Source organism: Ambystoma mexicanum, chromosome 1p, assembly GCF_040938575.1.
Source record: "Ambystoma mexicanum isolate Mex_15411 chromosome 1p, UKY_AmexF1_1, whole genome shotgun sequence".
Taxonomy (NCBI): Eukaryota; Metazoa; Chordata; class Amphibia; order Caudata; family Ambystomatidae; genus Ambystoma; species Ambystoma mexicanum.
The window spans coordinates 1,028,919,250-1,028,943,385 of record NC_090921.1 but is presented as its reverse complement, the minus strand read 5'-3'; the positions used below and the strand labels follow the sequence as shown (position 1 = coordinate 1,028,943,385).

General features: G+C 41.6%; 5 non-coding genes across 5 annotated transcripts; all 5 read left to right on the top strand.

The window, feature by feature from the left end:
• The first annotated feature begins 1,638 nt into the window (after positions 1 to 1,638).
• On the top strand, positions 1,639 to 1,724 carry TRNAY-GUA (transfer RNA tyrosine (anticodon GUA)). The gene is given in 2 exon segments: positions 1,639 to 1,675; positions 1,689 to 1,724. It is a non-coding gene; the product is annotated as a tRNA-Tyr (tRNA).
• A 1,853-nt stretch (positions 1,725 to 3,577) lies between these two features.
• TRNAY-GUA (transfer RNA tyrosine (anticodon GUA)) lies at positions 3,578 to 3,663 on the top strand. The gene is given in 2 exon segments: positions 3,578 to 3,614; positions 3,628 to 3,663. It is a non-coding gene; the product is annotated as a tRNA-Tyr (tRNA).
• An 8,740-nt stretch (positions 3,664 to 12,403) lies between these two features.
• Positions 12,404 to 12,489, top strand: TRNAY-GUA (transfer RNA tyrosine (anticodon GUA)). Its single transcript is given in 2 exon segments — positions 12,404 to 12,440; positions 12,454 to 12,489. It is a non-coding gene; the product is annotated as a tRNA-Tyr (tRNA).
• A 1,205-nt stretch (positions 12,490 to 13,694) lies between these two features.
• Positions 13,695 to 13,780, top strand: TRNAY-GUA (transfer RNA tyrosine (anticodon GUA)). The gene is given in 2 exon segments: positions 13,695 to 13,731; positions 13,745 to 13,780. It is a non-coding gene; the product is annotated as a tRNA-Tyr (tRNA).
• Positions 13,781 to 16,831: 3,051 nt separating this feature from the next.
• Positions 16,832 to 16,917, top strand: TRNAY-GUA (transfer RNA tyrosine (anticodon GUA)). The gene is given in 2 exon segments: positions 16,832 to 16,868; positions 16,882 to 16,917. It is a non-coding gene; the product is annotated as a tRNA-Tyr (tRNA).
• The last annotated feature ends 7,219 nt before the right edge of the window (positions 16,918 to 24,136 follow it).

Sequence of the window (24,136 nt, the reverse complement as noted above, 5' to 3'; positions counted from 1 at the left end):
AGGTGTTTTGGATCCCCATCTCTTGCTATGAACTGGCAAAACAGCAGAATCCCCTTGACAATCTTGATTTCTCAAGAGAAATTAGAGAACACTATACACCATCCAAGATATTAAAATATTGTCAAGGCCCAACACGGCTGAATACTCTGAGGAGATGGCCTGTGAGGCGCCGCCTTTCAACTTTTCCCCCTTAGTATGGTGGTCAGTAACATGCGGGAGACTGCGGAGGGGGTCATTTTTTTAATTGGGAACTGATGTGCTTTTACTCAATTCGGGAACCTCACAAGCCAAATTTGTAGTATTTTGCACGAATTGCAAGAGATGTTTACAAGTCGACGGTTGAAGTGGAAGCTCGTATTGAGTTTGCTAGAGAATGACTTGCCAAGCCTTCGATAGCTCAGTTGGTAGAGCGGGGCATCCTTAGGTCGCTGGTTCAAATCCGGCTCGAAGGACTTTTGCCAAATGCACATTTTATTGAATACTTGGAAAGTAAAATACTTGGAAAGTAAAATAACAGACAATTTATAATTATATTATATTTCATCACTGAAAATAGATGCCTTTTGATTTGAGGCTGTGGCCACGTTATTTTTCTGTCCGACACCAATCTTCATTGGTTTCCTGTGAGGTGTTTTGGATCCCCATCTCTTGCTATGAACTGGCAAAACAGCAGAATCCCCTTGACAATCTTGATTTCTCAAGGGAAATGGGAGAACACTATACACCATCCAAGATATTAAAATATTGTCAAGGCCGAACACTGATGAATACTCTGAGGAGATGGCCTGTAAGGCGCCGCCTTTCAACTTTTCCCCCTTAGTATGGTGGTCAGTAACATGCGGGAGACTGCGGAGGGGGTCATTTTTTTAATTGGGAACTGATGTGCTTTTACTCAATTCGGGAACCTCACGAGCCAAATTTGTAGTATTTTGCACGAATTGCAATAGATGTTTGCATGTCGACGGTTGAAGTGGAAGCTCGTATTGAGCTTGCTAGAGAATGATTTGCCAAGCCTTCGATAGCTCAGTTGGTAGAGCGGGGCATCCTTAGGTCGCTGGTTCAAATCCGGCTCGAAGGACTTTTGCCAAATGCACATTTTATTGAATACTTGGAAAGTAAAATACTTGGAAAGTAAAATAACAGACAATTTATAATTATATTATATTTCATCACTGAAAATAGATGCCTTTTGATTTGAGGCTGTGGCCACGTTATTTTTCTGTCCGACACCAATCTTCATTGGTTTCCTGTGAGGTGTTTTGGATCCCCATCTCTTGCTATGAACTGGCAAAACAGCAGAATCCCCTTGACAATCTTGATTTCTCAAGGGAAATGGGAGAACACTATACACCATCCAAGATATTAAAATATTGTCAAGGCCGAACACTGATGAATACTCTGAGGAGATGGCCTGTAAGGCGCCGCCTTTCAACTTTTCCTCCTTAGTATGGTGGTCAGTAACATGCGGGAGACTGCGGAGGGGGTCATTTTTTTAATTGGGAACTGATGTGCTTTTACTCAATTCGGGAACCTCACAAGCCAAATTTGTAGTATTTTGCACGAATTACAATCGATGTTTGCATGTCGACGGTTGAAGTGGAAGCTCGTATTGAGCTTGCTAGAGACTGATTTGCCAAGCCTTCGATAGCTCAGTTGGTAGAGCGGAGGACTGTAGCGGTAAAACAGGCATCCTTAGGTCGCTGGTTCAAATCCGGCTCGAAGGACTTTTGCCAAATGCACATTTTATTGAATACTTGGAAAGTAAAATACTTGGAAAGTAAAATAACAGACAATTTATAATTATATTATATTTCATCACTGAAAATAGATGCCTTTTGCTTTGAGGCTGTGGCCACGTTATTTTTCTGTCCGACACCAATCTTCGTTGGTTTCCTGTGAGGTGTTTTGGATCCCCATCTCTTGCTATGAACTGACAAAACAGCAGAATCCCCTTGACAATCTTGATTTCTCAAGGAAAATGAGAGAACACTATACACCATCCAAGATATTAAAATATTGTCAAGGCCCAACACGGCTGAATACTCTGAGGAGATGGCCTGTAAGGCGCCGCCTTTCAACTTTTCCTCCTTAGTATGGTGGTCAGTAACATGCGGGAGACTGCGGAGGGGGTCATTTTTTTTAATTGGGAACTGATGTGCTTTTACTCAATTCGGGAACCTCACAAGCCAAATTTGTAGTATTTTGCACGAATTGCAATAGATGTTTGCATGTCGACGGTTGAAGTGGAAGCTCGCATTGAGCTTGCTAGAGACTGATTTGCCAAGCCTTTGATAGCTCAGTTGGTAGAGCGGAGGACTGTAGTGGTAAAACAGGCATCCTTAGGTCGTTGGTTGAAATCCGGCTCGAAGGACTTTTGCCAAATGCACATTTTATTGAATACTTGGAAAGTAAAATACTTGGAAAGTAAAATAACAGACAATTTATAATTATATTATATTTCACCACTGAAAATAGATGCCTTTTGCTTTGAGGCTGTGGCCACGTTATTTTTCTGTCCGACACCAATCTTCGTTGGTTTCCTGTGAGGTGTTTTGGATCCCCATCTCTTGCTATGAACTGACAAAACAGCAGAATCCCCTTGACAATCTTGATTTCTCAAGGGAAATGGGAGAACACTATACACCATCCAAGATATTAAAATATTGTCAAGGCCGAACACTGATGAATACTCTGAGGAGATGGCCTGTGAGGCGCCGCCTTTCAACTTTTCCTCCTTAGTATGGTGGTCAGTAACATCCGGGAGACTGCGGAGGAGCTCATTTTTTTAATTGGGAAACTGATGTGCTTTTACTCAATTCGGGAACCTCACAAGCCAAATTAGTAGTATTTTGCACGAATTGCAAGAGATGTTTGCATGTCGACGGTTGAAGTGGAAGCTCGAATTGAGCTTGCTAGAGAATGGTTTGCCAAGCCTTCGATAGCTCAGTTGGTAGAGGGGAGTGTAGTGGTAAAACAGGCATCCTTAGGTCGCTGGTTCAAATCCGGCTCGAAGGACTTTTGCCAAATGCACATTTTATTGAATACTTGGAAAGTAAAATACTTGGAAAATAACATAACAGACAATTTATAATTATATTATATTTCATCACTGAAAATAGATGCCTTTTGCTTTGAGGCTGTGGCCACGTTATTTTTCTGTCCAACACCAATCTTCTTTGGTTTCCTGTGAGGTGTTTTTTTGATCCCCATCTCTTGCTATGAACTGGCAAAACAGCAGAATCCCCTTGACAATCTTGATTTCTCAAGGAAAATGAGAGAACACTATACACCATCCAAGATATTAAAATATTGTCAAGGCCCAACACGGCTGAATACTCTGAGGAGATGGCCTGTAAGGCGCCGCCTTTCAACTTTTCCTCCTTAGTATGGTGGTCAGTAACATGCGGGAGACTGCGGAGGGGGTCATTTTTTTAATTGGGAACTGATGTGCTTTTACTCAATTCGGGAACCTCACAAGCCAAATTTGTAGTATTTTGCACGAATTGCAATAGATGTTTGCATGTCGACGGTTGAAGTGGAAGCTCGTATTGAGCTTGCTAGAGACTGATTTGCCAAGCCTTCGATAGCTCAGTTGGTAGAGCGGAGGACTGTAGTGGTAAAACAGGCATCCTTAGGTCGTTGGTTCAAATCCGGCTCGAAGGACTTTTGCCAAATGCACATTTTATTGAATACTTGGAAAGTAAAATACTTGGAAAATAACATAACAGACAATTTATAATTATATTATATTTCATCACTGAAAATAGATGCCTTTTGCTTTGAGGCTGTGGCCACGTTATTTTTCTGTCCAACACCAATCTTCGTTGGTTTCCTGTGAGGTGTTTTGGATCCCCATCTCTTGCTATGAACTGACAAAACAGCAGAATCCCCTTGACAATCTTGATTTCTCAAGGGAAATGGGAGAACACTATACACCATCCAAGATATTAAAATATTGTCAAGGCCGAACACTGATGAATACTCTGAGGAGATGGCCTGTGATGCGCCGCCTTTCAACTTTTCCTCCTTAGTATGGTGGTCAGTAACATGCGGGAGACTGCGGAGGCGCTCATTTTTTTAATTGGGAAACTGATGTGCTTTTACTCAATTCGGGAACCTCACAAGCCAAATTAGTAGTATTTTGCACGAATTGCAAGAGATGTTTGCATGTCGACGGTTGAAGTGGAAGCTCGTATTGAGTTTGCTAGAGAATAATTTGCCAAGCCTTCGATAGCTCGTCGCTGGTTCAAATCCGGCTCAAAGGACTTTTGCCAAATGCACATTTTATTGAATACTTGGAAAGTAAAATACTTGGAAAGTAAAATAACAGACAATTTATAATTATATTATATTTCATCACTGAAAATAGATGCCTTTTGCTTTGAGGCTGTGGCCACGTGATTTTTCTGTCCGACACCAATCTTCGTTGGTTTCCTGTGAGGTATTTTGGATCCCCATCTCTTGCTATGAACTGACAAAACAGCAGAATCCCCTTGACAATCTTGATTTCTCAAGGGAAATGGGAGAACACTATACACCATCCAAGATATTAAAATATTGTCAAGGCCGAACACTGATGAATACTCTGAGGAGATGGCCTGTGAGGCGCCGCCTTTCAACTTTTCCTCCTTAGTATGGTGGTCCGTAACATGCGGGAGACTGCGGAGGCGCTCATTTTTTTAATTGGGAACTGATGTGCTTTTACTCAATTCGGGAACCTCACAAGCCAAATTTGTAGTATTTTGCACGAATTGCAATAGATGTTTGCATGTCGACGGTTGAAGTGGAAGCTCGTATTGAGCTTGCTAGAGAATGATTTGCCAAGCCTTCGATAGCTCAGTTGGTAGAGCGGGGCATCCTTAGGTCGCTGGTTCAAATCCGGCTCGAAGGACTTTTGCCAAATGCACATTTTATTGAATACTTGGAAAGTAAAATACTTGGAAAGTAAAATAACAGACAATTTATAATTATATTATATTTCATCACTGAAAATAGATGCCTTTTGCTTTGAGGCTGTGGCCACGTTATGTTTCTGTCCAAGACCAATCTTCATTGGTTTCCTGTGAGGTGATTCGGATCCCCATCTCTTGCTATGAACTGGCAAAACAGCAGAATCCCCTTGACAATCTTGATTTCTCAAGGGAAATGAGAGAACACTATACACCATCCAAGATATTAAAATATTGTCAAGGCCCAACACGGCTGAATACTCTGAGGAGATGGCCTGTGAGGCGCCGCCTTTCAACTTTTCCCCCTTAGTATGGTGGTCAGTAACATGCGGGAGACTGCGGAGGGGGTCATTTTTTTAATTGGGAACTGATGTGCTTTTACTCAATTCGGGAACCTCACGAGCCAAATTTGTCGTATTTTGCACGAATTGCAAGAGATGTTTACAAGTCGACGGTTGAATTGGAAGCTCGTATTGAGTTTGCTAGAGAATGATTTGCCAAGCCTTCGATACCTCAGTTGGTAGAGCGGAGGACTGTAGTGGTAAAACAGGCATCCTTAGGTCGCTGGTTCAAATCCGGCTCGAAGGACTTTTGCCAAATGCAAATTTTATTGAATACTTGGAAAGTAAAATACTTGGAAAATAAAATAACAGACAATTTATAATTATATTATATTTCATCACTGAAAATAGATGCCTTTTGCTTTGAGGCTGTGGCCACGTTATGTTTCTGTCCAACACCAATCTTCATTGGTTTCCTGTGAGGTGTTTTGGATCCCCATCTCTTGCTATGAACTGGCAAAACAGCAGAATCCCCTTGACAATCTTGATTTCTCAAGGGAAATGAGAGAACACTATACACCATCCAAGATATTAAAATATTGTCAAGGCCCAACACGGCTGAATACTCTGAGGAGATGGCCTGTGAGGCGCCGCCTTTCAACTTTTCCCCCTTAGTATGGTGGTCAGTAACATGCGGGAGACTGCGGAGGGGGTCATTTTTTTAATTGGGAACTGATGTGCTTTTACTCAATTCGGGAACCACACAAGCCAAATTTGTAGTATTTTGCACGAATTGCAAGAGATGTTTACAAGTCGACGGTTGAAGTGGAAGCTCGTATTGAGTTTGCTAGAGAATGATTTGCCAAGCCTTCGATAGCTCAGTTGGTAGAGCGGGGCATCCTTAGGTCGCTGGTTCAAATCCGGCTCGAAGGACTTTTGCCAAATGCACATTTTATTGAATACTTGGAAAGTAAAATACTTGGAAAGTAAAATAACAGACAATTTATAATTATATTATATTTCATCACTGAAAATAGATGCCTTTTGATTTGAGGCTGTGGCCACGTTATTTTTCTGTCCGACACCAATCTTCATTGGTTTCCTGTGAGGTGTTTTGGATCCCCATCTCTTGCTATGAACTGGCAAAACAGCAGAATCCCCTTGACAATCTTGATTTCTCAAGGGAAATGGGAGAACACTATACACCATCCAAGATATTAAAATATTGTCAAGGCCGAACACTGATGAATACTCTGAGGAGATGGCCTGTAAGGCGCCGCCTTTCAACTTTTCCTCCTTAGTATGGTGGTCAGTAACATGCGGGAGACTGCGGAGGGGGTCATTTTTTTAATTGGGAACTGATGTTCTTTTACTCAATTCGGGAACCTCACAAGCCAAATTTGTAGTATTTTGCACGAATTGCAATAGATGTTTGCATGTCGACGGTTGAAGTGGAAGCTCATATTGAGCTTGCTAGAGCATGATTTGCCAAGCCTTCGATAGCTCAGTTGGTAGAGCGGGGCATCCTTAGGTCGCTGGTTCAAATCCGGCTCGAAGGACTTTTGCCAAATGCACATTTTATTGAATACTTGGAAAGTAAAATACTTGGAAAGTAAAATAACAGACAATTTATAATTATATTATATTTCATCACTGAAAATAGATGCCTTTTGATTTGAGGCTGTGGCCACGTTATTTTTCTGTCCGACACCAATCTTCATTGGTTTCCTGTGAGGTGTTTTGGATCCCCATCTCTTGCTATGAACTGGCAAAACAGCAGAATCCCCTTGACAATCTTGATTTCTCAAGGGAAATGGGAGAACACTATACACCATCCAAGATATTAAAATATTGTCAAGGCCGAACACTGATGAATACTCTGAGGAGATGGCCTGTAAGGCGCCGCCTTTCAACTTTTCCTCCTTAGTATGGTGGTCAGTAACATGCGGGAGACTGCGGAGGGGGTCATTTTTTTAATGGGGAACTGATGTGCTTTTACTCAATTCGGGAACCTCACAAGCCAAATTTGTAGTATTTTGCACGAATTACAATAGATGTTTGCATGTCGACGGTTGAAGTGGAAGCTCGTATTGAGCTTGCTAGAGACTGATTTGCCAAGCCTTCGATAGCTCAGTTGGGAGAGCGGAGGACTGTAGTGGTAAAACAGGCATCCTTAGGTCGTTGGTTGAAATCCGGCTCGAAGGACTTTTGCCAAATGCACATTTTATTGAATACTTGGAAAGTAAAATACTTGGAAAGTAAAATAACAGACAATTTATAATTATATTATATTTCATCACTGAAAATAGATGCCTTTTGCTTTGAGGCTGTGGCCACGTTATTTTTCTGTCCGACACCAATCTTCGTTGGTTTCCTGTGAGGTGTTTTGGATCCCCATCTCTTGCTATGAACTGACAAAACAGCAGAATCCCCTTGACAATCTTGATTTCTCAAGGGAAATGGGAGAACACTATACACCATCCAAGATATTAAAATATTGTCAAGGCCGAACACTGATGAATACTCTGAGGAGATGGCCTGTGAGGCGCCGCCTTTCAACTTTTCCTCCTTAGTATGGTGGTCAGTAACATGCGGGAGACTGCGGAGGCGCTCATTTTTTTAATTGGGAAACTGATGTGCTTTTACTCAATTCGGGAACCTCACAAGCCAAATTAGTAGTATTTTGCACGAATTGCAAGAGATGTTTGCATGTCGACGGTTGAAGTGGAAGCTCGAATTGAGCTTGCTAGAGAATGGTTTGGCAAGCTTTTGATAGCTCAGTTGGTAGAGGGGAGTGTAGTGGTAAAACAGGCATCCTTAGTTCGCTGGTTCAAATCCGGCTCGAAGGACTTTTGCCAAATGCACATTTTATTGAATACTTGGAAAGTAAAATACTTGGAAAATAACATAACAGACAATTTATAATTATATTATATTTCATCACTGAAAATAGATGCCTTTTGCTTTGAGGCTGTGGCCACGTTATTTTTCTGTCCAACACCAATCTTCGTTGGTTTCCTGTGAGGTATTTTGGATCCCCATCTCTTGCTATGAACTGACAAAACAGCAGAATCCCCTTGACAATCTTGATTTCTCAAGGGAAATGGGAGAACACTATACACCATCCAAGATATTAAAATATTGTCAAGGCAGAACACTGATGAATACTCTGAGGAGATGGCCTGTGAGGCGCCGCCTTTCAACTTTTCCTCCTTAGTATGGTGGTCAGTAACATGCGGGAGACTGCGGAGGGGGTCATTTTTTTAATTGGGAACTGATGTGCTTTTACTCAATTCGGGAACCTCACAAGCCAAATTTGTAGTATTTTGCACGAATTGCAATAGATGTTTGCATGTCGACGGTTGAAGTGGAAGCTCGTATTGAGCTTGCTAGAGACTGATTTGCCAAGCCTTCGATAGCTCAGTTGGTAGAGCGGAGGACTGTAGTGGTAAAACAGGCATCCTTAGGTCGTTGGTTGAAATCCGGCTCGAAGGACTTTTGCCAAATGCACATTTTATTGAATACTTGGAAAGTAAAATACTTGGAAAGTAAAATAACAGACAATTTATAATTATATTGTATTTCATCACTGAAAATAGATGCCTTTTGCTTTGAGGCTGTGGCCACGTTATTTTTCTGTCCGACACCAATCTTCGTTGGTTTCCTGTGAGGTGTTTTGGATCCCCATCTCTTGCTATGAACTGACAAAACAGCAGAATCCCCTTGACAATCTTGATTTCTCAAGGGAAATGGGAGAACACTATACACCATCCAAGATATTAAAATATTGTCAAGGCCGAACACTGATGAATACTCTGAGGAGATGGCCTGTGAGGCGCCGCCTTTCAACTTTTCCTCCTTAGTATGGTGGTCAGTAACATGCGGGAGACTGCGGAGGCGCTCATTTTTTTAATTGGGAAACTGATGTGCTTTTACTCAATTCGGGAACCTCACAAGCCAAATTAGTAGTATTTTGCACGAATTGCAAGAGATGTTTGCATGTCGACGGTTGAAGTGGAAGCTCGAATTGAGCTTGCTAGAGAATGGTTTGCCAAGCCTTCGATAGCTCAGTTGGTAGAGGGGAGTGTAGTGGTAAAACAGGCATCCTTAGGTCGCTGGTTCAAATCCGGCTCAAAGGACTTTTGCCAAATGCACATTTTATTGAATACTTGGAAAGTAAAATACTTGGAAAATAAAATAACAGACAATTTATAATTATATTATATTTCATCACTGAAAATAGATGCCTTTTGCTTTGAGGCTGTGGCCACGTTATGTTTCTGTCCGACACCAATCTTCGTTGGTTTCCTGTGAGGTGTTTTGGATCCCCATCTCTTGCTATGAACTGACAAAACAGCAGAATCCCCTTGACAATCTTGATTTCTCAAGGGAAATGGGAGAACACTATACACCATCCAAGATATTAAAATATTGTCAAGGCCCAACACGGCTGAATACTCTGAGGAGATGGCCTGTGAGGCGCGCCTTTCAACATTTCCCCCTTAGTATGGTGGTCAGTAACATGCGGGAGACTGCGGAGGGGGTCATTTTGCAAGAGATGTTTGAATGTCGACGGTTGAAGTGGAAGCTCGTATTGAGCTTGCTAGAAACTGATTTGCCAAGCCTTCGATAGCTCAGTTGATAGAGCGGAGGACTGTAGTGATAAAACAGGCATCCTTAGGTCGCTGGTTCAAATCCGGCTCGCAGGACTTTTGCCAAATGCACATTTCATTGAATACTTGGAAAGTAAAATAACAGACAATTTATAATTACATTATATTTCATCACTGAAAATAGATGCCTTTTGCTTTGAGGCTGTGACCACGTTATTTTTCTGTCCAACATGAATCTTCATTGCTTTCCTGTGAGGTGTTTTGGATCCCCATCTCTTGCTATGAGCTGGCAAAACAGCAGAATCCCCTTGACAATCTTGATTTCTCAAGGGAAATGAGAGAACACTATACACCATCCAAGATATTAAAATATTGTCAAGGCCCAACTAGGCTGAATACTCTGAGGAGATGGCCTGTGAGGTGCCGCCTTTCAACTTTTCCCCCTTAGTATGGTGGTCAGTAACATGCGGGAGACTGCGGAGGGGGTCATTTTTTTTATTGGGAACTGATGTGCTTTTACTCAATTCGGGAACCTCACAAGCCAAATTTGTAGTATTTTGCACGAATTGCAAGAGATGTTTACAAGTCGACGGTTGAAGTGGAAGCTCGTATTGAGTTTGCTAGAGTTGATTTGCCAAGCCTTTGATAGCTCAGTTGGTAGAGCAGAGGACTGTAGTGGTAAAACAGACATCCTTAGGTCGCTGGTTCAAATCCGGCTGGAAGGACTCTTGCCAAATGCACATTTTATTGAATACTTGGAAAGTAAAATACTTGGAAAGTAAAATAACAGACAATTTATAATTATATTATATTTCATCACTGAAAATAGATGCCTTTTGCTTTGAGGCTGTGACCACGTTATTTTTCTGTCCGACACCAATCTTCGTTGGTTTCCTGTGAGGTATTTTGGATCCCCATCTCTTGCTATGAACTGACAAAACAGCAGAATCCCCTTGACAATCTTGATTTCTCAAGGGAAATGGGAGAACACTATACACCATCCAAGATATTAAAATATTGTCAAGGCAGAACACTGATGAATACTCTGAGGAGATGGCCTGTGAGGCGCCGCCTTTCAACTTTTCCCCCTTAGTATGGTGGTCATTAACATGCGGGAGACTGCGGAGGGGGTCATTTTTTTAATTGTGAACTGATGTGCTTTTACTCAATTCGGGAACCTCACAAGCCAAATTTGTAGTATTTTGCACGAATTGCAAGAGATGTTTGAATGTCGATGGTTGAAGTGGAAGCTCGTATTGAGCTTGCTAGAGACTGATTTGCCAAGCCTTCGATAGCTCAGTTGGTAGAGCAGAGGACTGTAGTGGTAAAACAGGCATCCTTAGGTCGCTGGTTCAAATCCGGCTTGCAGGACTTTTGCCAAATGCACATTTCATTGAATACTTGGAAAGTAAAATAACAGACAATTTATAATTATATTATATTTCATCACTGAAAATAGATGCCTTTTGCTTTGAGGCTGTGGCCACGTTATTTTTCTGTCCAACACGAATCTTCATTGGTTTCCTGTCAGGTGTTTTGGATCCCCATCTCTTGCTATGAACTGGCAAAACAGCAGAATCCCCTTGACAATCTTGATTTCTCAAGGGAAATGAGAGAACACTATACACCATCCAAGATATTAAAATATTGTCAAGGCCCAACACGGCTGAATACTCTGAGGAGATGGCCTGTGAGGCGCCGCCTTTCAACTTTTCCCCCTTAGTATGGTGGTCAGTAACATGCGGGAGACTGCGGAGGGGGTCATTTTTTTAATTGGGAACTGATATGCTTTTACTCAATTCGGGAACCTCACAAGCCAAATTTGTAGTATTTTGCACGAATTGCAAGAGATGTTTACAAGTCGACGGTTGAAGTGGAAGCTCGTATTGAGTTTGCTAGAGAACGTTTTGCCAAGCCTTCGATAGCTCAGTTGGTAGAGCAGAGGACTGTAGTGGTAAAACAGGCATCCTTAGGTGGCTGGTTCAAATCCGGCTCGAAGGACTTTTGCCAAATGCACATTTTATTGAATACTTGGAAAGTAAAATACTTGGAAAGTAAAATAACAGACAATTTATAATTATATTATATTTCATCACTGAAAATAGATGCCTTTTGCTTTGAGGCTGTGGCCACGTTATTTTTCTGTCCGACACCAATCTTCATTGGTTTCCTGTGAGGTATTTTGGATCCCCATCTCTTGCTATGAACTGACAAAACAGCAGAATCCCCTTGACAATCTTGATTTCTCAAGGGAAATGGGAGAACACTATACACCATCCAAGATATTCAAATATTGTCAAGGCCGAACACTGATGAATACTCTGAGGAGATGGCCTGTGAGGCGCCGCCTTTCAACTTTTCCTCCTTTGTATGGTGGTCAGTAACATCCGGGAGACTGCGGAGGGGGTCATTTTTTTAATTGTGAACTGATGTGCTTTTACTCAATTCGGGAACCTCACAAGCCAAATTTGTAGTATTTTGCACGAATTGCAAGAGATGTTTGAATGTCGACGGTTGAAGTGGAAGCTCGTATTGAGTTTGCTAGAGTTGATTTGCCAAGCCTTCGATAGCTCAGTTGGTAGAGCGGAGGACTGTAGTGGTAAAACAGGCATCCTTAGGTCGCTGGTTCAAATCCGGCTCGAAGGACTTTTGCCAAATGCAAATTTTATTGAATACTTGGAAAGTAAAATACTTGGAAAGTAAAATAACAGACAATTTATAATTATATTATATTTCATCACTGAAAATAGATGCCTTTTGCTTTGAGGCTGTGGCCACGTTATTTTTCTGTCCGACACCAATCTTCGTTGGTTTCCTGTGAGGTGTTTTGGATCCCCATCTCTTGCTATGAACTGACAAAACAGCAGAATCCCCTTGACAATCTTGATTTCTCAAGGGAAATGAGAGAACACTATACACCATCCAAGATATTAAAATATTGTCAAGGCCCAACACGGCTGAATACTCTGAGGAGATGGCCTGTGAGGCGCCGCCTTTCAACTTTTCCCCCTTAGTATGGTGGTCAGTAACATGCGGGAGACTGCGGAGGGGGTCATTTTTTTAATTGGGAACTGATATGCTTTTACTCAATTCGGGAACCTCACAAGCCAAATTTGTAGTATTTTGCACGAATTGCAAGAGATGTTTACAAGTCGACGGTTGAAGTGGAAGCTCGTATTGAGTTTGCTAGAGAACGTTTTGCCAAGCCTTCGATAGCTCAGTTGGTAGAGCAGAGGACTGTAGTGGTAAAACAGGCATCCTTAGGTGGCTGGTTCAAATCCGGCTCGAAGGACTTTTGCCAAATGCACATTTTATTGAATACTTGGAAAGTAAAATACTTGGAAAGTAAAATAACAGACAATTTATAATTATATTATATTTCATCACTGAAAATAGATGCCTTTTGCTTTGAGGCTGTGGCCACGTTATTTTTCTGTCCGACACCAATCTTCATTGGTTTCCTGTGAGGTATTTTGGATCCCCATCTCTTGCTATGAACTGACAAAACAGCAGAATCCCCTTGACAATCTTGATTTCTCAAGGGAAATGGGAGAACACTATACACCATCCAAGATATTCAAATATTGTCAAGGCCGAACACTGATGAATACTCTGAGGAGATGGCCTGTGAGGCGCCGCCTTTCAACTTTTCCTCCTTTGTATGGTGGTCAGTAACATCCGGGAGACTGCGGAGGGGGTCATTTTTTTAATTGTGAACTGATGTGCTTTTACTCAATTCGGGAACCTCACAAGCCAAATTTGTAGTATTTTGCACGAATTGCAAGAGATGTTTGAATGTCGACGGTTGAAGTGGAAGCTCGTATTGAGTTTGCTAGAGTTGATTTGCCAAGCCTTCGATAGCTCAGTTGGTAGAGCGGAGGACTGTAGTGGTAAAACAGGCATCCTTAGGTCGCTGGTTCAAATCCGGCTCGAAGGACTTTTGCCAAATGCAAATTTTATTGAATACTTGGAAAGTAAAATACTTGGAAAGTAAAATAACAGACAATTTATAATTATATTATATTTCATCACTGAAAATAGATGCCTTTTGCTTTGAGGCTGTGGCCACGTTATTTTTCTGTCCGACACCAATCTTCGTTGGTTTCCTGTGAGGTGTTTTGGATCCCCATCTCTTGCTATGAACTGACAAAACAGCAGAATCCCCTTGACAATCTTGATTTCTCAAGGGAAATGGGAGAACACCATACACCATCCAAGATATTAAAATATTGTCAAGGCCGAACACTGATGAATACTCTGAGGAGATGTCCTGTGAGGCGCCGCCTTTCAACTTTTCCTCCTTAGTATGGTGGTCAGTAACATGCGGGAGACTGCGGAGGCGGTCATTTTTTTAATTTGGAACTAATGTGCTTTTACTCAATTCGGGAACCTCACAAGCCAAATTTGTAGTATTTTGCACGAATTGCAAGAGATGTTTGCATGTCGACGGTTGAAGTGGAAGCTCGAATTGAGCTTGCTAGAGAACGGTTTGCCAAGCCTTCGATAGCTCAGTTGGTAGAGGAGAGGACTGTAGTGGTAAAACAGGCATCCTTAGGTCGCTGGTTCAAATCCGGCTCGAAGGACTTTTGCCAAATGCAAATTTTATTGAATACTTGGAAAGTAAAATACTTGGAAAGTAAAATAACAGACAATTTATAATTATATTATATTTCATCACTGAAAATAGATGCCTTTTGCTTTGAGGCTGTGGCCACATTATTTTTCTGTCCAACACCAATCTTCTTTGGTTTCCTGTGAGGTGTTTTTTTGATCCCCATCTCTTGCTATGAACTGGCAAAACAGCATAATCCCCTTGACAATCTTGATTTCTCAAGGAAAATGAGAGCACACTATACACCATCCAAGATATTAAAATATTGTCAAGGCCCAACGCGGCTGAATACTCTGAGGAGATGGCCTGTGAGGTGCCGCCTTTCAACTTTTCCCCCTTAGTATGGTGGTCAGTAACATGCGGGAGACTGCGGACGGGGTCATTTTTTTAATTGTGAACTGATGTGCTTTTACTCAATTCGGGAACCTCACAAGCCAAATTTGTAGTATTTTGCAAGAATTGCAAGAGATGTTTACAAGTCGACGGTTGAAGTGGAAGCTCGTATTGAGTTTGCTAGAGAATGATTTGCCAAGCCTTCGATAGCTCGTCGCTGGTTCAAATCCGGCTCAAAGGACTTTTGCCAAATGCACATTTTATTGAATACTTGGAAAGTAAAATACTTGGAAAGTAAAATAACAGACAATTTATAATTATATTATATTTCATCACTGAAAATAGATGCCTTTTGCTTTGAGGCTGTGGCCACGTTATTTTTCTGTCCGGCACCAATCTTCGTTGGTTTCCTGTGAGGTATTTTGGATCCCTATCTCTTGCTATGAACTGACAAAACAGCAGAATCCCCTTGACAATCTTGATTTCTCAAGGGAAATTGGAGAACACTATACACCATCCAAGATATTAAAATATTGTCAAGACCGAACACTGATGAATACTCTGAGGAGATGGCCTGTGAGGCGCCGCCTTTCAACTTTTCCTCTTTAGTATGGTGGTCAGTAACATGCGGGAGACTGCGGAGGGGGTCATTTTTTTAATTGTGAACTGATGTGCTTTTACTCAATTCGGGAACCTCACAAGCCCAATTTAAAGTATTTTGCACGAATTGCAAGAGATGTTTGAATGTCGACGGTTGAAGTGGAAGCTCGTATTGAGCTTGCTAGAGACTGATTTGCCAAGCCTTCGATAGCTCAGTTGGTAGAGCGGAGGATTGTAGTGGTAAAACAGGCATCCTTAGGTCGCTGGTTCAAATCGGGCTCGAAGGACTTTTGCCAAATGCACATTTTATTGAATACTTGGAAAGTAAAATACTTGGAAAGTAAAATAACAGACAATTTATAATTATATTATATCACTGAAAATAGATGCCTTTTCCTTTGAGGCTGTGACCATGTTATTTTTCTGTCCAACACGAATCTTCATTGGTTTCCTGTGAGGTGTTTTGGATCCCCATCTCTTGCTATGAACTGGCAAAACAGCAGAATCCCCTTGACAATCTTGATTTCTCAAGGGAAATCAGAGAACACTATACACCATCCAAGATATTAAAATATTGTCAAGGCCCAACACGGCTGAATACTCTGAGGAGATAGCCTGTGAGGCGCCGCCTTTCAACTTTTCCCCCTTAGTATGGTGGTCAGTAACATGCGGGAGACTGCGGAGGGGGTCATTTTTTTAATTGGGAACTGATGTGCTTTTACTCAATTCGGGAACCTCACAAGCCAAATTTGTAGTATTTTGCACGAATTGCAAGAGATGTTTACAAGTCGACGGTTGAAGTGGAAGCTCGTATTGAGTTTGCTAGAGAATGATTTGCCAAGCCTTCGATAGCTCGTCGCTGGTTCAAATCCGGCTCAAAGGACTTTTGCCAAATGCACATTTTATTGAATACTTGGAAAGTAAAATACTTGGAAAGTAAAATAACAGACAATTTATAATTATATTATATTTCATCACTGAAAATAGATGCCTTTTGCTTTGAGGCTGTGGCCACGTTATTTTTCTGTCCGACACCAATCTTCGTTGGTTTCCTGTGAGGTATTTTGGATCCCCATCTCTTGCTATGAACTGACAAAACAGCAGAATCCCCTTGACAATCTTGATTTCTCAAGGGAAATGGGAGAACACTATACACCATCCAAGATATTAAAATATTGTCAAGGCCGAACACTGATGAATACTTTGAGGAGATGGCCTGTGAGGCGCCGCCTTTCAACTTTTCCTCCTTAGTATGGTGGTCAGTAACATGCGGGAGACTGCGGAGGGGGTCATTTTTTTAATTGTGAACTGATGTGCTTTTACTCAATTCGGGAACCTCACAAGCCAAATTTGTAGTATTTTGCACGAATTGCAAGAGATGTTTGAATGTCGACGGTTGAAGTGGAAACTCGTATTGAGCTTGCTAGAGACTGATTTGCCAAGCCTTTGATAGCTCAGTTGGTAGAGCGGAGGACTGTAGTGGTAAAACAGGCATCCTTAGGTCGCTGGTTCAAATCCGGCTCAAAGGACTTTTGCCAAATGCACATTTTATTGAATACTTGGAAAGTAAAATACTTGGAATGTAAAATAACAGACAATTTATAATTATATTATATTTCATCACTGAAAGGAGATGCCTTTTGCTTTGAGGCTGTGGCCACGTTATTTTTCTGTCCAACACGAATCTTCATTGGTTTCCTGTCAGGTGTTTTGGATCCCCATCTCTTGCTATGAACTGGCAAAACAGCAGAATCCCCTTGACAATCTTGATTTCTCAAGGGAAATGAGAGAACACTATACACCATCCAAGATATTAAAATATTGTCAAGGCCCAACACGGCTGAATACTCTGAGGAGATGGCCTGTGAGGCGCCGCCTTTCAACTTTTCCCCCTTAGTATGGTGGTCAGTAACATGCGGGAGACTGCGGAGGGGGTCATTTTTTTAATTGGGAACTGATATGCTTTTACTCAATTCGGGAACCTCACAAGCCAAATTTGTAGTATTTTGCACGAATTGCAAGAGATGTTTACAAGTCGACGGTTGAAGTGGAAGCTCGTATTGAGTTTGCTAGAGTACGATTTGCCAAGCCTTCGATAGCTCAGTTGGTAGAGCCGAGGACTGTAGTGGTAAAACAGGCATCCTTAGGTGGCTGGTTCAAATCCGGCTCAAAGGACTTTTGCCAAATGCACATTTTATTGAATACTTGGAAAGTAAAATACTTGGAAAGTAAAATAACAGACAATTTATAATTATATTATATTTCATCACTGAAAATAGATGCCTTTTGCTTTGAGGCTGTGGCCACGTTATTTTTCTGTCCGACACCAATCTTCGTTGGTTTCCTGTGAGGTATTTTGGATCCCCATCTCTTGCTATGAACTGACAAAACAGCAGAATCCCCTTGACAATCTTGATTTCTCAAGGGAAATGGGAGAACACTATACACCATCCAAGATATCAAAATATTGTCAAGGCCCAACGCGGCTGAATACTCTGAGGAGATGGCCTGTGAGGTGCCGCCTTTCAACTGTTCCCCCTTAGTATGGTGGTCAGTAACATGCGGGAGACTGCGGAGGGGGTCATTTTTTTAATTGGGAACTGATGTGCTTTTACTCAATTTGGGAACCTCACAAGCCAAATTTGTAGTATTTTGCACGAATTGCAAGAGATGTTTACAAGTCGACGGTTGAAGTGGAAGCTCGTATTGAGTTTGCTAGAGTTGATTTGCCAAGCCAACACGAATCTTCATTGGTTTCCTGTCAGGTGTTTTGGATCCCCATCTCTTGCTATGAACTGGCAAAACAGCAGAATCCCCTTGACAATCTTGATTTCTCAAGGGAAATCAGAGAACACTATACACCATCCAAGATATTAAAATATTGTCAAGGCCCAACACGGCTGAATACTCTGAGGAGATAGCCTGTGAGGCGCCGCCTTTCAACTTTTCCCCCTTAGTATGGTGGTCATTAACATGCCGGAGACTGCGGAGGGGGTCATTTTTTTAATTGGGAACTGATGTGCTTTTACTCAATTCGGGAACCTCACAAGCCAAATTCGTAGTATTTTGCACGAATTGCAAGAGATGTTTGAATGTCGATGGTTGAAGTGGAAGCTCGTATTGAGCTTGCTAGAGACTGATTTGCCAAGCCTTCGATAGCTCAGTTGGTAGAGCAGAGGACTGTAGTGGTAAAACAGGCATCCTTAGGTCGATGGTTCAAATCCAGATTGAAGGACTTTTGCCAAATGCAAATTTTATTGAATACTTGGAAAGTAAAATGCTTGGAAAATAAAATAACAGACAATTTATAATTATATTATATTTCATCACTGAAAATAGATGCCTTTTGCTTTGAGGCTGTGGCCACGTTATGTTTCTGTCCGACACCAATCTTCGTTGGTTTCCTGTGAGGTGTTTTGGATCCCCATCTCTTGCTATGAACTGACAAAACAGCAGAATCCCCTTGACAATCTTGATTTCTCAAGGGAAATGGGAGAACACTATACACCATCCAAGATATTAAAATATTGTCAAGGCCCAACACGGCTGAATACTCTGAGGAGATGGCCTGTGAGGCGCGCCTTTCAACTTTTCCCCCTTAATATGGTGGTCAGTAACATGCGGGAGACTGCGGAGGGGGTCATTTTTTTAATTGGGAACTGATGTGCTTTTACTCAATTCGGGAACCTCACAAGCCAAATTTGTAGTATTTTGCACGAATTGCAAGAGATGTTTACAAGTCGACGGTTGAAGTGGAAGCTCGTATTGAGTTTGCTAGAGAACGATTTGCCAAGCCTTCGATAGCTCAGTTGGTAGAGCCGAGGACTGTAGTGGTAAAACAGGCATCCTTAGGTGGCTGGTTCAAATCCGCCTCAAAGGACTTTTGCCAAATGCAAATTTTATTGAATACTTGGAAAGTAAAATACTTGGAAAATAACATAACAGACAATTTATAATTATATTATATTTCATCACTGAAAATAGATGCCTTTTGCTTTGAGGCTGTGGCCACATTATTTTTCTGTCCAACACCAATCTTCTTTGGTTTCCTGTGAGGTGTTTTTTTGATCCCCATCTCTTGCTATGAACTGGCAAAACAGCATAATCCCCTTGACAATCTTGATTTCTCAAGGAAAATGAGAGAACACTATACACCATCCAATATATTAAAATATTGTCAAGGCCCAACGCGGCTGAATACTCTGAGGAGATGGCCTGTGAGGTGCCGCCTTTCAACTTTTCCCCCTTAGTATGGTGGTCAGTAACATGCGGGAGACTGCGGAGGGGGTCATTTTTTTAATTGGGAACTGATGTGCTTTTACTCAATTCGGGAACCTCACAAGCCAAATTTGTAGTATTTTGCACGAATTGCAAGAGATGTTTACAAGTCGACGGTTGAAGTGGAAGCTCGTATTGAGTTTGCTAGAGAATGATTCGCCAAGCCTTCGATAGCTCAGTTGGTAGAGGAGGACTGTAGTGGTACAACAGGCATCCTTAGGTTGCTGGTTCAAATCCGGCTCGAAGGACTTTTGCCAAATGCAAATTTTATTGAATACTTGGAAAGTAAAATACTTGGAAAGTAAAATAACAGACAATTTATAATTATATTATATTTCATCACTGAAAATAGATGCCTTTTGCTTTGAGGCTGTGGCCACGTTATGTTTCTGTCCAACACGAATCTTCATTGGTTTCATGTGAGGTGTTTTGGATCCCCATCTCTTGCTATGAACTGGCAAAACAGCAGAATCCCCTTGACAATCTTGATTTCTCAAGGGAAATGAGAGAACACTATACACCATCCAAGATATTAAAATATTGTCAAGGCCCAACACGGCTGAATACTCTGAGGAGATGGCCTGTGAGGCGCCGCCTTTCAAATTTTCCCCCTTAGTATGGTGGTCAGTAACATGCGGGAGACTGCGGAGGGGGTCATTTTTTTAATTGTGAACTGATGTGCTTTTACTCAATTCGGGAACCTCACAAGCCAAATTTGTAGTATTTTGCACGAATTGCAAGAGATGTTTACAAGTCGACGGTTGAAGTGGAAGCTCGTATTGAGTTTGCTAGAGAATGATTTGCCAAGCCTTCGATAGCTCGTCGCTGGTTCAAATCCGGCTCAAAGGACTTTTGCCAAATGCACATTTTATTGAATACTTGGAAAGTAAAATACTTGGAAAGTAAAATAACAGACAATTTATAATTATATTATATTTCATCACTGAAAATAGATGCCTTTTGCTTTGAGGCTGTGGCCACGTTATTTTTCTGTCCGGCACCAATCTTCGTTGGTTTCCTGTGAGGTATTTTGGATCCCTATCTCTTGCTATGAACTGACAAAACAGCAGAATCCCCTTGACAATCTTGATTTCTCAAGGGAAATTGGAGAACACTATACACCATCCAAGATATTAAAATATTGTCAAGGCCGAACACTGATGAATACTCTGAGGACATGGCCTGTGAGGCGCCGCCTTTCAACTTTTCCTCCTTAGTATGGTGGTCAGTAACATGCGGGAGACTGCGGAGGGGGTCATTTTTTTAATTGTGAACTGATGTGCTTTTACTCAATTCGGGAACCTCACAAGCCAAATTTGTAGTATTTTGCACGAATCGCAAGAGATGTTTGAATGTCGACGGTTGAAGTGGAAACTCGTATTGAGCTTGCTAGAGACTGATTTGCCAAGCCTTTGATAGCTCAGTTGGTTGAGCGGAGGACTGTAGTGGTAAAACAGGCATCCTTAGGTCGCTGGTTCAAATCCGGCTCAAAGGACTTTTGCCAAATGTACATTTTATTGAATACTTGGAAAGTAAAATACTTGGAAAGTAAAATAACAGACAATTTATAATTATATTATATTTCATCACTGAAAATAGATGCCTTTTCCTTTGAGGCTGTGACCATGTTATTTTTCTGTCCAACACGAATCTTCATTGGTTTCCTGTGAGGTGTTTTGGATCCCCATCTCTTGCTATGAACTGGCAAAACAGCAGAATCCCCTTGACAATCTTGATTTCTCAAGGGAAATGAGAGAACACTATACACCATCCAAGATATTAAAATATTGTCAAGGCCCAACGCGGCTGAATACTCTGAGGAGATGGCCTGTGAGGTGCCGCCTTTCAACTGTTCCCCCTTAGTATGGTGGTCAGTAACATGCGGGAGACTGCGGAGGGGGTCATTTTTTTAATTGGGAACTGATGTGCTTTTACTCAATTTGGGAACCTCACAAGCCAAATTTGTAGTATTTTGCACGAATTGCAAGAGATGTTTACAAGTCGACGGTTGAAGTGGAAGCTCGTATTGAGTTTGCTAGAGTTGATTTGCCAAGCCAACACGAATCTTCATTGGTTTCCTGTCAGGTGTTTTGGATCCCCATCTCTTGCTATGAACTGGCAAAACAGCAGAATCCCCTTGACAATCTTGATTTCTCAAGGGAAATCAGAGAACACTATACACCATCCAAGATATTAAAATATTGTCAAGGCCCAACACGGCTGAATACTCTGAGGAGATAGCCTGTGAGGCGCCGCCTTTCAACTTTTCCCCCTTAGTATGGTGGTCATTAACATGCCGGAGACTGCGGAGGGGGTCATTTTTTTAATTGGGAACTGATGTGATTTTACTCAATTCGGGAACCTCACAAGCCAAATTCGTAGTATTTTGCACGAATTGCAAGAGATGTTTGAATGTCGATGGTTGAAGTGGAAGCTCGTATTGAGCTTGCTAGAGACTGATTTGCCAAGCCTTCGATAGCTCAGTTGGTAGAGCAGAGGACTGTAGTGGTAAAACAGGCATCCTTAGGTCGATGGTTCAAATCCAGATTGAAGGACTTTTGCCAAATGCAAATTTTATTGAATACTTGGAAAGTAAAATGCTTGGAAAATAAAATAACAGACAATTTATAATTATATTATATTTCATCACTGAAAATAGATGCCTTTTGCTTTGAGGCTGTGGCCACGTCATGTTTCTGTCCGACACCAATCTTCGTTGGTTTCCTGTGAGGTGTTTTGGATCCCCATCTCTTGCTATGAACTGACAAAACAGCAGAATCCCCTTGACAATCTTGATTTCTCAAGGGAAATGGGAGAACACTATACACCATCCAAGATATTAAAATATTGTCAAGGCCCAACACGGCTGAATACTCTGAGGAGATGGCCTGTGAGGCGCGCCTTTCAACTTTTCCCCCTTAATATGGTGGTCAGTAACATGCGGGAGACTGCGGAGGGGGTCATTTTTTTAATTGGGAACTGATGTGCTTTTACTCAATTCGGGAACCTCACAAGCCAAATTTGTAGTATTTTGCACGAATTGCAAGAGATGTTTACAAGTCGACGGTTGAAGTGGAAGCTCGTATTGAGTTTGCTAGAGAATGATTTGCCAAGCCTTCGATAGCTCGTCGCTGGTTCAAATCCGGCTCAAAGGACTTTTGCCAAATGCACATTTTATTGAATACTTGGAAAGTAAAATACTTGGAAAGTAAAATAACAGACAATTTATAATTATATTATATTTCATCACTGAAAATAGATGCCTTTTGCTTTGAGGCTGTGGCCACATTATTTTTCTGTCCGACACCAATCTTCGTTGGTTTCCTGTGAGGTATTTTTGATCCCCATCTCTTGCTATGAACTGGCAAAACAGCAGAATCCCCTTGACAATCTTGATTTCTCAAGGGAAATGAGAGAACACTATACACCATCCAAGATATTAAAATATTGTCAAGGCCCAACACGGCTGAATACTCTGAGGAGGTGGCCTGTGAGGCGCCGCCTTTCAACTTTTCCCCCTTAGTATGGTGGTCAGTAACATGCGGGAGACTGCGGAGGGGGTCATTTTTTTAATTGGGAACTGATGTGCTTTTACTCAATTCGGGAACCTCACAAGCCAAATTTGTAGTATTTTGCACGAATTGCAAGAGATGTTTACAAGTCGACGGTTGAAGTGGAAGCTCGTATTGAGTTTGCTAGAGAATGATTTGCCAAGCCTTCGATAGCTCAGTTGGTAGAGCGGGGCATCCTTAGGTCGCTGGTTCAAATCCGTCTCGAAGGACTTTTGCCAAATGCACATTTTATTGAATACTTGGAAAGTAAAATACTTGGAAAGTAAAATAACAGACAATTTATAATTATATTATATTTCATCACTGAAAATAGATGCCTTTTGATTTGAGGCTGTGGCCACGTTATTTTTCTGTCCGACACCAATCTTCATTGGTTTCCTGTGAGGTGTTTTGGATCCCCATCTCTTGCTATGAACTGGCAAAACAGCAGAATCCCCTTGACAATCTTGATTTCTCAAGGGAAATGGGAGAACACTATACACTATCCAAGATATTAAAATATTGTCAAGGCCGAACACTGATGAATACTCTGAGGAGATGGCCTGTAAGGCGCCGCCTTTCAACTTTTCCTCCTTAGTATGGTGGTCAGTAACATGCGGGAGACTGCGGAGGGGGTCATTTTTTTAATTGGGAACTGATGTGCTTTTACTCAATTCGGGAACCTCACAAGCCAAATTTGTAGTATTTTGCACGAATTGCAATAGATGTTTGCATGTCGATGGTTGAAGTGGAAGCTCGTATTGAGCTTGCTAGAGACTGATTTGCCAAGCCTTCGATAGCTCAGTTGGTAGAGCGGAGGACTGTAGTGGTAAAACAGGCATCCTTAGGTCGTTGGTTGAAATCCGGCTTGAAGGAATTTTGCCAAATGCACATTTTATTGAATACTTGGAAAGTAAAA